This window comes from Rhipicephalus microplus, chromosome 2 (assembly GCF_043290135.1).
Source record: "Rhipicephalus microplus isolate Deutch F79 chromosome 2, USDA_Rmic, whole genome shotgun sequence".
Lineage (NCBI taxonomy): Eukaryota > Metazoa > Arthropoda > Arachnida > Ixodida > Ixodidae > Rhipicephalus > Rhipicephalus microplus.
Window position 1 is genome coordinate 165,326,285 of NC_134701.1, and position 14,048 is coordinate 165,340,332.

The window sequence follows — 14,048 nt, forward strand, 5'->3', positions numbered from 1 at the left end:
ATAAAAAAGAGAAAATTGTGCTTCCATGGGCGTGGTAAAGTAGGCTTTCAAGTGGAAAAATATTTTTATGTCTCATGAGAGATAGAAGTCTGGTGCAGCACTGCACTCTCCAGTCAGCGGGAGTTCGTTCGCACTCGCGCTTCAGTTGTTGATGCTTTCTACGAAACTGTAAAAGCGGAAGATAGAAATCACTTGTACAATGCAAAAAAAGAATTTGGAGAAGAAACGAAACACAATAAGAATAATGAAACACAGCCCGCCGTTCCTTTAGATCCTGCACGCCTCCAATCCGTTAACATTCTTATTCGGTGCGCTGACGTTACGGCTGTCTTTTTATCAATAATAACAAGAAAGGTGAACGCAGCCTTACTCACCTTAAGCCCCGGTTTTATCTTTATTCGCAGTGAGATGAAGAAATGGTTTTACAATTCATAGAAAAATGAGTAAAGTCCTTCCTTTCTGGCCTTGCGAGGCGACGTGGACGGTCCAACGCATTCGCGTTTTTTAAGCCTTGAATTTGCATAGTCTTCCGTCCTCGAACTTGATGTTTTAATATAAAAGCACAGAGTGAATTCCAGATGAGACTTTATGTTGCGCGAAAGAACGTGAACAAGATGAGCGTAAGCAGCGACGAAAATAAAGCATAAAGGTACTAGCAAAAAAGTAAACCCATCTTTGGTCCAAGTTTAAGCCCATTTTAAATATGTTTACTTTCTCCTGAATCGATTGGCATTTCAAATATTTTGATTATTTTTTTTAAAAAGGGAAGTTATAAGGCCAGGGCAGCATTCGTCCTCCCCATGAGTATAAGTTTGGTTCATGGTGCCTTAATAATTTTGCATAAATTAGGGCTTAATAAAGCATTCCATGCTCTTTTCTGATTCGTGAAACAGTCTACGAAATGAGTGGAGAAAATCTGCGTTTTACAGCCCATTACTGCTTGAAGCAAACACACGTTCCAAAAACGCTTTCGTCTACCTTTATTGAGATAGAAAATGAACTATAATAATATTTTACTTCCTGTAAGCTGCAAATATGCAAATTGAATAGGGTAGATAAGTTGTTAAGTTTGATTTAAGACTAGTGAACCCAAGAAAGAGAATTTTAGCAGCATGTCAACTTCCAATGAGAAGCTTTTTCGTAACAGTCACTATAACAAAAAAAAAGTTTCATACACTCACTTTCAGCCAAGTGTGTACGTTAGCTATAAACAAGTACTACTGTATAACTGGAACTTGGATTACTCGGCTATAAATCTTCGTTTCTGAAGATGATTGGTCATGCTCGGCCGTGCTTAGGCGGAAAGAGGGGGGGGGGGTCGCTTGTTTTCACTGGAGAACGCACACAGCGCTGTTTGGTACGCACCCTCAAGACTTCTATCCGATTCATTGTTAATAAAATTTGGCTGCTTGATATGTGGGGTTTAATGTTTAATGTCCCAAAACCACCATATGATTGCGAGAAACGCCATAGTGGAGGGCTCCACAAATTTTGGCTATCTGGGGTTCTTTAACGTGCACCCAAATCTAAGCACATGGGCCTACAACGTTTCCGCCGACATCGTAAATGCAGCCGCCGCAGCCGTGACTCGATCCCGCGACCTGCGGGTCACCAGCAGAGTACCTTAGCCACTAGACCACCACGGCGAGGCAATTTGGCTGCTTTAGGCAGCAATGGCGATTTTGGCCGATCTTTTGTTTGCTTGTTCGCTTCTTTCATGCCTGTCTCTATGTAGGTGGCTCATGTGTCCACCAATATATGTGCACTTTCATAACTTCACCGTTTTCTAAAATAGCGGTGCCGTAATAACACATACTAAATCTGGTAGAAGTTACTTTCATAATTGGATAATCCGCAGCAGTGGCCGCCTTCCTATTCCCTCACTCGATTTCCAAAGCGCCATAACGAAATTATATGCAATGCATAACGTGCTCATTAGTCATGAATTCTAACTTCGTATTGCTTTCTTAATCGTGGTTGTTGTGTGCAACAATCCTCGCATTAACTTACCGACCACACCAGTTCGAAGCTAATAAAAACAACATCGAAATGTGCAGGTCTTTTCGCGAGCAAATGCAGTCGGCTTCGCGAGTATAGCAATCTCGAGCTATAACATTATGAACAACGAGCTGAAACTGCTAGAGGAGGCAGCGACCACTCGGTGTGGTCTCTCGGGACAGCCACGGTGACCGCGAGGTCGCGGCTACCAATTGCCATTTCACCTTCCCGCTACAACTCTTCACACACTGTTGCAGTCCTGTGGGAGAAGCTAAGTGCATTTTATGGTTCGGTGGTCGTTGAATGTATGATATAGGATAAAGCAAGACAATGCTCAGTACCGGCTTCGCTTCCTATTTGCTGAAGCTGTATTTCCCATCCGAGCGGCAACCGACCGATGCGCGCCATGTTCTCGGCTGGTGCTCCCACAGTTCTCGCTAATGGTCTTGGTGTGGCGTGTTGTGAAAGGAGTTCCTTCTTTGCACTTCCTTACATGTGAACTAATGTTGTCTAATTTGGTGTACATTGTGTACTGAAAACTTGGTGGCAACGTTGCTAGCGTATTTTGCATGCAACACAGCTAGTATAACCTCTTCAAAACGCAACTTTAAAGCACAGCAATACTAATCACACATAAACGGGCGATATACGGCTAAAAAAACGAAGCAATGACGAAGTAGAAGAGATTACAGAATACCATCTAACGTGTCAAACTTTAAAGCATGATATAAAATATCATTTCATGGTGGGCATTTCTTTTCGTTTGCCTTTGCAAAACGGCGAAAACTGGAGTAAACTGAATCGCTCTCTTCTGAAATAGAGTGTTCTGGTATTAAAAGAAAACCTATCCTAAGCACTAATGGTGGTGCCGGCGCCGCAAAAATGAAACGACGATTGGGAATGCTTGATCACTTAAGAGTGGTGCCGCAATTTCTTAAACGATCTTGCCTTTCAAGCGTATAGGAGTATTCCGCATGATAAGTTCATGCCTCATCGTGCGTGGAGAGAAATATACTACAGAATTTCGAACTAAAATGCCGTCATATTCGGGCATTCGCTCCTTCGCTTTAAATTGTCTAATTTAAACTAGTGCAGCACTTATGAGAGAAAAAAGGAAATATTGGTATTATTTATGTTCAAAGAGCCCACTTAGTGTGGCTTTTGCAAAAGGATGTTAAAAAATTGAAGGAACCTTAAAAAGGCTGCCTTAAAAAACCGCCTTAAAAAACCGCCTTTAAAAGTTGAACGCCATAGCGTTCCTAGTACATACTTCCACAACTTAGTACCTAATCTTTATTATATGATTTGTATGATGTTACGCGGGAGAAGTTCCAATTGTGGAGTTGCTAGAATGCAGCCAGTAATGTTAAAAGTTACTTGTGTCAGTGAAGCTTTCACATATGGCTGCAATGTAGGCAATGGGTATCACTTTTAAACTACGAACCATTATGCACCTGAATTTTTTTAATTTGCCAGACACTAATTACATAGTCTTAAGAGAATGTACACAGTGTCAAATGTGCTTTTTTCTAATGAGTGACTGGCTATTAACGACAAAGTCGTAATACCGACATGTTCTGATGGCCTACGACAATGCGCGCTTGTATACCACGCAATAATACTGCGATGTTACATGTATTGTTAACCCTGTAATCATGACGCCTGCACATTAATTCCCAAGTACAATAAGCTGTTTAAACGGCATTTCTAAGCAGATGAATGACTGTGTGGTGGAACGCCTCAACGTTGCGCAAACGAATGCTATGCCATACCAGTTTTGCAACATGGCATGTGAACGAAACCACCGCAGGAGCTGCAGAACCATGACTTGTAAATCATGACATTCATGACATACATATCATGATTTTCATGTTATGACTAGTCAAATATGTGTTTCATACAGCCATGTTATGCCATACCAACTTTGGTATCGATACCATTATTGAAACGGCCAGGAGAGCTAAAAGTCGTAGGCGGCTAGATAGATAGATAGATAGATAGATAGATAGATAGATAGATAGATAGATAGATAGATAGATAGATAGATAGATAGATAGATAGATAGATAGATAGATAGATAGATAGATAGATAGATAGATAGATAGATAGATAGATAGATAGATAGATAGATAGATAGATACGCTCAAAGTCGCCGAAGTTCGCTAAGAAATGGTTCGCATTTAAAAATGGTTGTGACGGAAATTTTACAAGCTGGCTTCGCAACAAGCCGATTATATGTGCAGCAAAGCCAACTTGTGAAGCTTGCTTGTGAAGTTCTCAGCGCGAACGAGGAGCTGTACTGTGACAATAAATCGTAGAGCAGAACAGGTAGGGAGATCAACCAGTCCAAAGCAGAGTGCATGCCATGCCCGCGCCCCTGCAAGTAGCATGTCTTTTTCCATTTCTTTACTCTTAGGCGCGAAGCAGGTTTGGGACTAGCCTTGTCGGCTCCGCTATTGCCACGGTGTGCCTTGTAGTCATGGTTCTTCGTAAGAACAGGTGTGTGCCATAATAGAGAAGCCCCACTAGTTGACACCAGTCCACTAAGTATGAAAAAGGGAACAGCTCAACAAATAGCCGATGGCATTAGCAGAGCAGTATCGTCCAGGGCGCTGAAACTTGGCATATAAGAAAGAAGTCGATGTAGATGACGATGAAGAAGAGAAAGCACCTTCGGGAAAACGTCTTCAAGCGCAGTTCGAACGCCAGTAAAGTGAAATTACATGTCTGGTTTCAGGCTCGACACGACCATTGCATCCCCAAAGAAATTTCTCTCAAAACACTGCATATTATAGCTCCTTCCGAGGTTTCAGGTTAGCTGAGCTTAAACACCTTAGTCTCCATGCTTTACCTCTGCTAAGTTTGAATGCAAACTAGGCCTGCTGCCTGTCACCACTGTGTCGTTTCTTGAACGCTGGTGATCGCACCGTTGTGCATGAACCGTAATTTATTCAATGGAAATCTCTTTTATTTCATTCCTTTGTTATTTCAGTGTGAACAATGCCAAGTGAACGCCTGATTATGCGCGGTGTCAGTATCGCATGTGCCAAGCGTTGTTCAAGCAGCAGTTTACGTGACTCTCAGTGTCAACCTTTTTGTACGACAGCAATGCAATAGTAATGAGACAACAAAATGGTTGACGTCACTTAAATGGCCATCCATAATTTCGCGAAACGCTGTGCTCGCATGTACCGATCTTACGACAAGTACGCGCCACCTCTCGCCCCCGCGAAACGTACACACATGTTACGAAAACCGTCGCATGGTTCCCCAGAACAGCATGCCATTTCTGGATTTTGTGTTGTATCTTTCTTTGCGCTAGAGTCCGACCAAGCTCATTATTCACTCAAGTACAAAATGACTCTGAGAGACGCCGCAGAGGAGGGCTCCGAAACTTTTGACCGTCTTGTGTTCTCGTGCACTGACATTGCACAGTACACGGGTCTCCTCCCTTTCGCCTCCCTCGAAATGCAACCGCCAGGGCGGGGATGAAACCCGCTACCTTCGGGCCAGCAGCCAAGCACCGTAGCCACTGTTCATCCGTGGCGGATGACAAAGTTGATTAGGTTGAAACATAAGCAAGAAATAACGCAAAAAGCATTCACTTTACCGGTCATTTGCTCGTCATTGAATGCCAGCGTCTTAGTATTACGGGCACTCGGGCTTTACAAACGAAGTGGAAGGATATTTTCTCATTCGATGAAACAAAAGAATTGAAGAATGCAAGGCGAAAAAAGGGGAGCTGTTTACAAGTTCTAAAGGGACAGCAGTGGCAGTCGACAAGAGCCTGGGCCCCCCGTTTCCGGTTCGGATACGTGACATTGTAAGCGCAGCCCGTCGTCTAAATTTCTGGCAACCATCTTGTAATCAGCGTCGTCAGCTGAAGTTCTCAAGTCAGCAAAAGAACTAGAACGCCCCACTAGTGTTCTCTGAAAAACGCGGATAAAAAGGGTCATAAAACAGGAAAAGGACACTGCATCACAATATACGAATAAAGAAGGAAGCTCTGCTACAGAGTTTTGAAAAAAAAAAGGGGGGGGGGGGGGGCTGGGGCAGAAACGACGCACTGTGTTCAATGGGCTTCGTGCGACCATTGAAGCGGCTATAGAGAACAAGCGTGTGTTATGCATAGGCACGCGAACTGCAACCAATCACTATTTGGGAGCAGTTTCGGAGGGCAAGGAATAACGTAAGATGTGAAAAAAAAGGAGCAATCAGGATAATTCGGCAGAAATATCGGACCACCAATCCCTTGAGACTCTTTCCGCCACTGAAGCGGATGAACCGATGCAGCGTGAGAGGTTCTATTTTGGGGGGGGGGGGGGGGTAGAAATTAAGGGCGAGATTGGTCTAAATGCGACCCTATACCTTATGCGAGCTCCACTGGGCGAGCTTTAAGCTTCATCATGAGAGGAATCGACTTTCGTATCCTCACCGCGCCACTGCACTGGCTCGCTTCTTTTCTGGCGAAGACTGCCGTACAGGCGTATGCTTTCCTACGCCCACGGGGTCCAAGAAAGCGACACGCGATCAACGAACTGAGTGCTGAAACAAGGGATGTCCTCGCGGAGAGTAGGGAGGGGGGATAATGGCTTTGAAGCTGTCTTAGCATCAGTGTCCCCGCAGTGCGAGTGAGACATTTCCCAATTAGGGCAAGCAGTTTCTTAATTACGGGATTGTCGTCGTGTTTCTGGTTCTGTCCAGCCATCTTTGGTTTTTCTCTTTGTTAGCGAAAGCTCTGGTACGCCAGTAATCGATGCTGTTGAACTTGTGGCCTTACTCCCACATTATTTCATTCTTCCCCGTTGGACACGAGCACTTGGGGCATTTCAGCTCCATGGTCATTACGACATCTTTGTTCGTGCCTCAATGACACGTTGATTGCCGACGATTATTGGGCTACACAGCAATTAATGGAACAATAGAGTGTCGCAGTTCGATAATGGAAAATTTCCATCGCTGCTATCGGTATTTTTCGCTTACACTTGTAATTGTCAGAACTACGAGAAATTTTGAATGCTGACCGCAAGGGAGCCTTAAATGGCCATTTCATAAATCACTCTAGCTTGGCTTATCATTACTGAGTCGTTGCGAATGAAGTGTCAAATAATAATGAATGTCATAGGTATGACACGCTGATCGTAAATTCGGCTGAAGCTAAAATACAATTTTGAAAAAGCTTTCACAGATATCATGTCTCGTGAGAATCGATTTCATGCGAAGGAACTGACGATGCTAAATATAAAACGCGACAACGGTAAAAAGCTCATTTCGCAAAAATTCCGGCGTCAGCGTTGCCATCGTTAGTTGTGAGTTAAAAATCATCATGTTGTCCGTGACGAAAAAGTCGAGAAAGATACACTGAAATAAATGCTGAAAAATTCCGGGTACAAGTGAACATAGAACCCTGGCCGTCTGCGGGGCCAGCAGATGTTCTACTACTGAACTCCTACATGTATTAAAACTGCAAAGAAAAAAAAAACTCTACGAGAATTTCATTTAGAGAAAAAGTCTTCTATTGCATCTTATATTGCGTGTCAGAAGCACCGAATCATGCCAAGTGTCAAAACATTTGAGTTGAGGAATTGATGGCTGTTTCAAAGGCTGCCACGCTATACCTGCAATGTGCCAAATCTCACCTGCTCCTCTAATTTTCTGTATCTTCTCAGGTGTTTTTCCGTCTCTTGGAATGCAGTCAGTCACTAACCCTAATGACCAGCGGTTATTCCACTGACGCGCCATGTGCTTGGTCCATGTCCATTCATTATTCTTTACTTGAAATCAAGAATAGTAGTCAAGCCCTATCGCTCCAAAGGAAGGTATAGCAGAACAGCTGCATCTGATCAGTACTTGCCCATGGAGCAGAAACCTGGAGGCTTACAAGGAGGATTCGACTTTATTTGAGGACAATGCAGTGAGTGATGGGAAGGAAAGTGATAGGCGTAACCTTAAAAGGTGGGAAGATGGCAAAATGGGCCTGGGAACAAACGGGATTCATATTATCATAGTGCAGATCAACCTTTAATATGCGCATGGATATATTTCATTTCTTTTATAAATCCCCCCCTTTCCTACTTAGCTTTTCTGTCTCCATCAGCCGTACAAGACACAAACCAGCAGGGCAGGAGAAATGTAATTAAGGTGGAGAAAGCTTTAACAGACAATGTCTTCTTTCATTATATGTGAGCATTATAGACATCTTTGAAATGTGCATGGCACTGTTAAACATGGTGGAGCATGCCGCTTGGCGCACGTCTCCTACGCCAGCGGGCCATGGGTCAATCCTTGATTCACACATAGCCGCACACCTATCTACCTTCGTGTGTGTTTCTAACATGCGACTCCTGTCTCACAAAAAATAAGAAGAGAAACAGAGATAAAGAGGAGTGTTGAGTGTGTCGGATGTCGGAAACTATTTTTGATGAGCTCTGTCTGTGCGCCTAATAGGTGGCCAAACAACAGAACTTAAAAATGAAAAAGAAAACAAAACAAATTGTGGACACGGTTTGTCGATTAGACCAACGCGTTGTCAAGTGGACGTCCATCTTTGAGGGCTGCAACTACTTTTTTGAGGGAAGGGTGCCTTGTACCCTCTCCTCCATCCCGAACAAAAAAGAAGATGAGAGAAGCATTGTCACATCATGTTCAACAGTTTTTATCCCTTGAAGCTTGCTTGTTCTCCTAACAAAGCTGCACTTTCTAACGGTGTTTAGCTTGTGAGAACGTAGAATGGATTAAATATGGGGAAATCAGGTGCGGCTCACATGAAAACCATTGCATCCTTGAAAAAGAAACGTCACCATATCGCAGCTTGGGCGACATTTTATGGCTTGGGCGACATTCCATGTTCCCAAATTTTCAGATCTTCCATCTTTCAGCATCGAATGAAATTCTGGCATTTTGGAGATGGTTATATGAGCCAGAGACTATATGAACTTCTCGCCTTTGTCGGGAAGATTTTTTCGGGTGCACGAAAACTATTCAACCTCTGGAAAGGAAGCAGTGTACACTTTACCTCGACCATGAATCCTGATGTGAGCACGTCATAAATAAATATTGTGATGCCTACCACCAACCGCTACGTGTAATCAGCTTGGCCGCGGTGAGCGAGTAAAAAGAAAACACAGCTGTGAGCGTGAACTGACGTGCATCCGCAGTGCTGTGTCTCGACATCAGACACCCCCGTCTGAGGGCGCGACGGGGCGTTTTGTCTGATTTCGGCTGCCTGCCACGTGTCCCAACTTATTAGAGTGTTTTAGCTTGACGTTGTTAGGGCCCACACCGCTCCGAGTTGGCCCGCTAAGCTACACGGTAGCGGCGGACGGTTTGGTCGTTTTAGTCATGCGTTTTGCATACCGGAGTGGAATTGTCATAATTGCGGTGCCCTTTGGCCAATTTCAGCCTCATTAAATAGAATGAAATACCATAATGCCACCTTTACAAAGTAAAACGAGTATGCATAACTTGCTTGTTAACGAGGCCTGCAGACTTGCTCTTGGAATGCTTTACGAACCCATTTAATCGAAAGAAAAATAAAGCGTTGACTTGAAGATGGACAAGCAATGGTCAGCGAGGTTGCCTTCCAGACACAGTTCAATCTCTTCTCACGCCAACGCATCAGCGATGTTTTTGTCAGCTGTGTTGTCTTGTTTGCTTCGTGTCACTTTCCTTTATTCGGTGACTCGAAGTAAGCACAAATGCCCGTCTAAGCAAAGGCGCCTTCGCAGTTTCCACTGCGCAGACGAACTTGAAGCCGCACGCACGTGAGAAGCACGTCGAGCACTGGAGGCAGCCATCTTGGAATATGCGGGCTGTCGACGCACGCGCGAGGCAGGGCGCGCAAATCGACACCCATCTCTCCGCTCCACTTGGGCTGCCTGTACGCGATGTGTGGGTCTCGCTCTGGTAGCTTCTTTGCGGAGAGCGCATGCGCACTCGCGTGCCCGATCTGGTTAGCTGTGAGCGTGAACAAAAATGAACTGAAAAGCTCTATTCTCCTGTCGGTTGTACACTATCAACCAGTTTGGGGGCTTCGCGTCTCGGTGTTCTTGAACAAGCCTTTCAGTGCACTCACATTTTCGCTCTTCTGAGAGGCTGTCAACTTGATTTTGGCATTCTTCTGGGGCTACATTTTTTTTCTCAGGAAAAAGTGTTAGCTGCGAGCAAAAAAAATTAACTGAAAGGCTCTATTCTCCTGCCGGTTGTACACTATCAACCAGTTTGGGGGCTTCGCGTCTCGGTGTTCTTGAACAAGCCTTTCAGTGCACTCACATTTTCGCTCTTCTGAGAGACTGTCAACTTGATTTTGGCATTTTTCTGGGGCCTACATTTTTTTTTCTCAGGGAAAAGTGTTTTTTTCTAGTCTGCCAATTACTGCGCATTGTTCTTTATTTCCACATAATGCAAGATTTGCTGATGCTTCGCTGCAAGTGTGTACCTTCGCTTCCAATGAAGTCATCATTATTACCGTTAGGTTTCATCTAACACTGTGAGAAAGAGGCACAGAAATGAGTTAAAGAAATTAACACAGGTGTAGTAGTGCATAAGGGTAGCGCGAGAAGTGTCACTTTTCGAGAAATAAAAAGAGTTTGTGTTTAGCCACGAAGCATGGAGCTCTAGAACTACCAGCGTGCGCTTACACAGTCGTGGTCTTCAGGGGAGCAGTGCGCCGTCAAATTAAGTAGTGTACTGCTTCAATCTCCAGCAGTTGGTACAAATGCTGGTTTCTAGGTAACGCGGGGTATTTGTGGCAAGCTCCCATTATGGGCTTTTTATGCCGAACCTCGAACTTCTCCCATTTAACTTCTTTTATCAGCTCTTAAGAGAATAGACATAGCTACGGTAACGTCGCAGCCCTTACAACGCGGCAAGTTTTCTGACAGCTATTTCATTTATTATCAAAATGTGACCTAGGAGACCAATCTTTCGCACAGTTTTCTTTTTGCATGTTCGGCCAGTTGTGGAAGCGTAGTGCGCAAGGTAAAAAAAAAAAAGATGGTCAAGAGGGTGATTTTAAAAGTTTACTTTATTGAGCTCAATTAAATAGCTCAATTTACGGTCCGGGCTTTCGCCTGTAATTTCTCGATCCCAGTATACCACAGTGCCATTGTCGTATATGAATAGAGAAAAAAAATATTGCAACAATGTACCCGCAGCGGTGGCTGCATGGTTAGAGCGTACACTTCTGATGCGGGAGGTGCCAGGTTGAATTCCCAGTGCCCAAAGATTCTTCCCAATGAGTACTGGAGTAAACCGACGTGGCGCTTAGTTTCTGGGTACTCATCTCGAAAGGTAGCCCCATACGACTCTGCGAAGGCCCGTGGGCGTACTTCTACTCACCACAGCCTTGGTGAAATAGTTCAGCAATCGCTGCTGTTGTAGGAGGCAGAGAATTGCTGTTGCCTGGAACTTACTGGTTAAATCAGCATTAGCACACTTCCAGCCTGATGCTCGGTAGAGCCAAGTTCATTGTCGCTAGGGGGGGGGGGGCAACCCACCTTGTAGGGAATTAGTGGCATGAGACCACAAGCTATGAAATTAAGGTCATTGTCTTTTTTTCTATATTTTTCTATATATTCTCTTTGCAACCTTCTCTGTTGTTTGTCCCACTGAAATCGGAAATATGTAATGCTCCTAAATTATGGTTGTTTTTAATTCTTACTTATAGAGATCCAGAAAACACACACTTCACCCAAGCAGACGTCAAACAGAGAGAAGACTTGATATTTACCTTTTCCAAGTGCATCAATACTCAGTTTGTCTATTTCATTCCTGTTCATTTAGAAGAACCAGCAAAGTGGTATTTACATTGCCAATTTGGTCCACATAGCAAGGTAGATTGGTCGGATAGATGGAAACAATCTGTGTCAACATAATTTCACTTGCCAGGCACATAGTGGCGTTCTCAAAGGACACAACGTACGAGCAAAACAGCTGAAAAAAACAAAAGCAATAAAAGAACAGACAGTATTTCAGCCTCTTGCACTGCTTTAGACGATTGTCTCGAGGAACTTCCTTAGATAATTCTTACTTTCTTGTACTATTTACTTGCTTCTCACCGGCTTCCCTTCGACCCGTCTCCCCTGGCCGATTTACTGGCTCGCATATTTGACAGGTCTCCAGATTCGCTAGTGGTTCGCTAGTGATTCGTTAGTGGAGCGTTAGCTAGTGATTCAAGTGATTCGCTAGTCGATCATATTTAAGATCGTCCAGTATCGGCCCATGAAAGGGAGAAATTGCCACAACAGGTAGTTGGAATTCAAGTGCTGCTATTCGAATACACATACTTGATCTTGCTCACTTCGGGTGGGGCTATGTGACTTGGACATTCTTTCTCGTCACTGTTGTTGTTGTCGGCGCATCAGTGATCAGTCACACAGTAACAAATTTCAATAGCCCAAGACGCAAATGAAATATCAGTGCCGAACCCACCTAGCATTTTATACCTGCCTATACGGCGGGCTCAAGACAATATTCATCTGTAATTCATGTCTGATTCATCTGAATATCTGAATTCATGTGTAACAGTATTTGTAAAAATTATTAACTTATAAACGAAATACTAATAATGAAAAGAAGGAAGGGCTCTGATAATATTTTTTTATCATCGAAGCAGCGTTTCTGTATCCAATCTCAGAAACATATTGGCATCCGTAAAATACTGATACAGTGATTCCGTTGCCCGTCATATGTCTTTTTAACAACCCTTCGACCATTAAACATATTGCGTTTTTAAATGAGTTTATTATGTCATTTCGCAGTATGTAATAATTCACTAGGTTATGCTGCTATTGCACTTGGGAATTTCAATATTCTAATCTGTCTTTTTCTGTAAACGGGCATGCAAAATAATGCGCTAAGTTAGTAGAGTTCCTTTTTTTTGTATTGTTACTGTTGTGGTCTTCTTCTAGCGGCAAAACTCAAGCGTTATCGACAGTAGCCGGTAGATGGCGCCCGTATACTTCACGACGCCTCCTTGAAGATGGTTGATTGCTAGAAACTGGTTCAGGTAACATTTTAATTGCTAAAAGCCTATGTGTATGCTTCGCAGAAAGAACTACAATCTTAAAAAACGAGAACATGTAAAATTTATTTAAGAAAATATGGGCTTCGTATTTTGTAACACTTGTGACTATGGTTTGGTTCTACCCTATTAAGGCTTTTCTGTAACAATAGTGATTATTGCGATGTTCTTATACACATGTCGATGCATAATGATTTAGTGACGAGAACACATTGCAATTTCTTTGTTTTATAGGTGAACCTTAGAAAATGAACGTTGTCAATAAATGGCAGTAAAGCTCGCAATAAACAGATTGGTAAAAAACAATAACGTTGCATCTCCGGCATATCTGTAGAAATACGAATACACAATGAATGAGAAAAAAGGCAACTAAACGCGCCATATATATACATTTTTCTGTGGCGTTTGCAGAACGCATGATATGCAATAGTATACCAAATCACTGTTGCTGTTTTTTTCAATGCGAAGCATTTCTTGGCGAACTTCGGCGTATTTGAGCGTATCTATCTATCTAGCCACCTGCGACTTTTAACTCTCCTCGCCATTTCTATTATGGTACCGATACTAAACTTGGTATGGCATAACATGACTGTATGAACAACATATCTGATTAGTCATAACATAAAAATCATGATATGTATGTCATGAATGTCATGATTTACATTTCATGATCCTGCACCTCTTGCGGTCGTTTCGTTCACATGGCATGTTCCAAAACTGGTATGGTATAGCATAATTGCATGGCGAACACAAGCAACAGACCCTAAGATGAAAATAATGACAAGCGTGTCATGTAACAACAAGACTACATGCCACGCTCATAATGTCCTCGCGGGCGTTTCGATACCTTCACATATACCAAATTTATTACAATACGTGAATGGGTAGCGAAGTTATGTGACTGGTGCAAACATGATAATCATGAGATGCGTGTCATGTAACAACATGACTACATGCCACGCTCATGATTCACTGGTGGCCGTTTCGCTAGCTTCACTTATACCAAATTCGGTATTACGGGACGTGA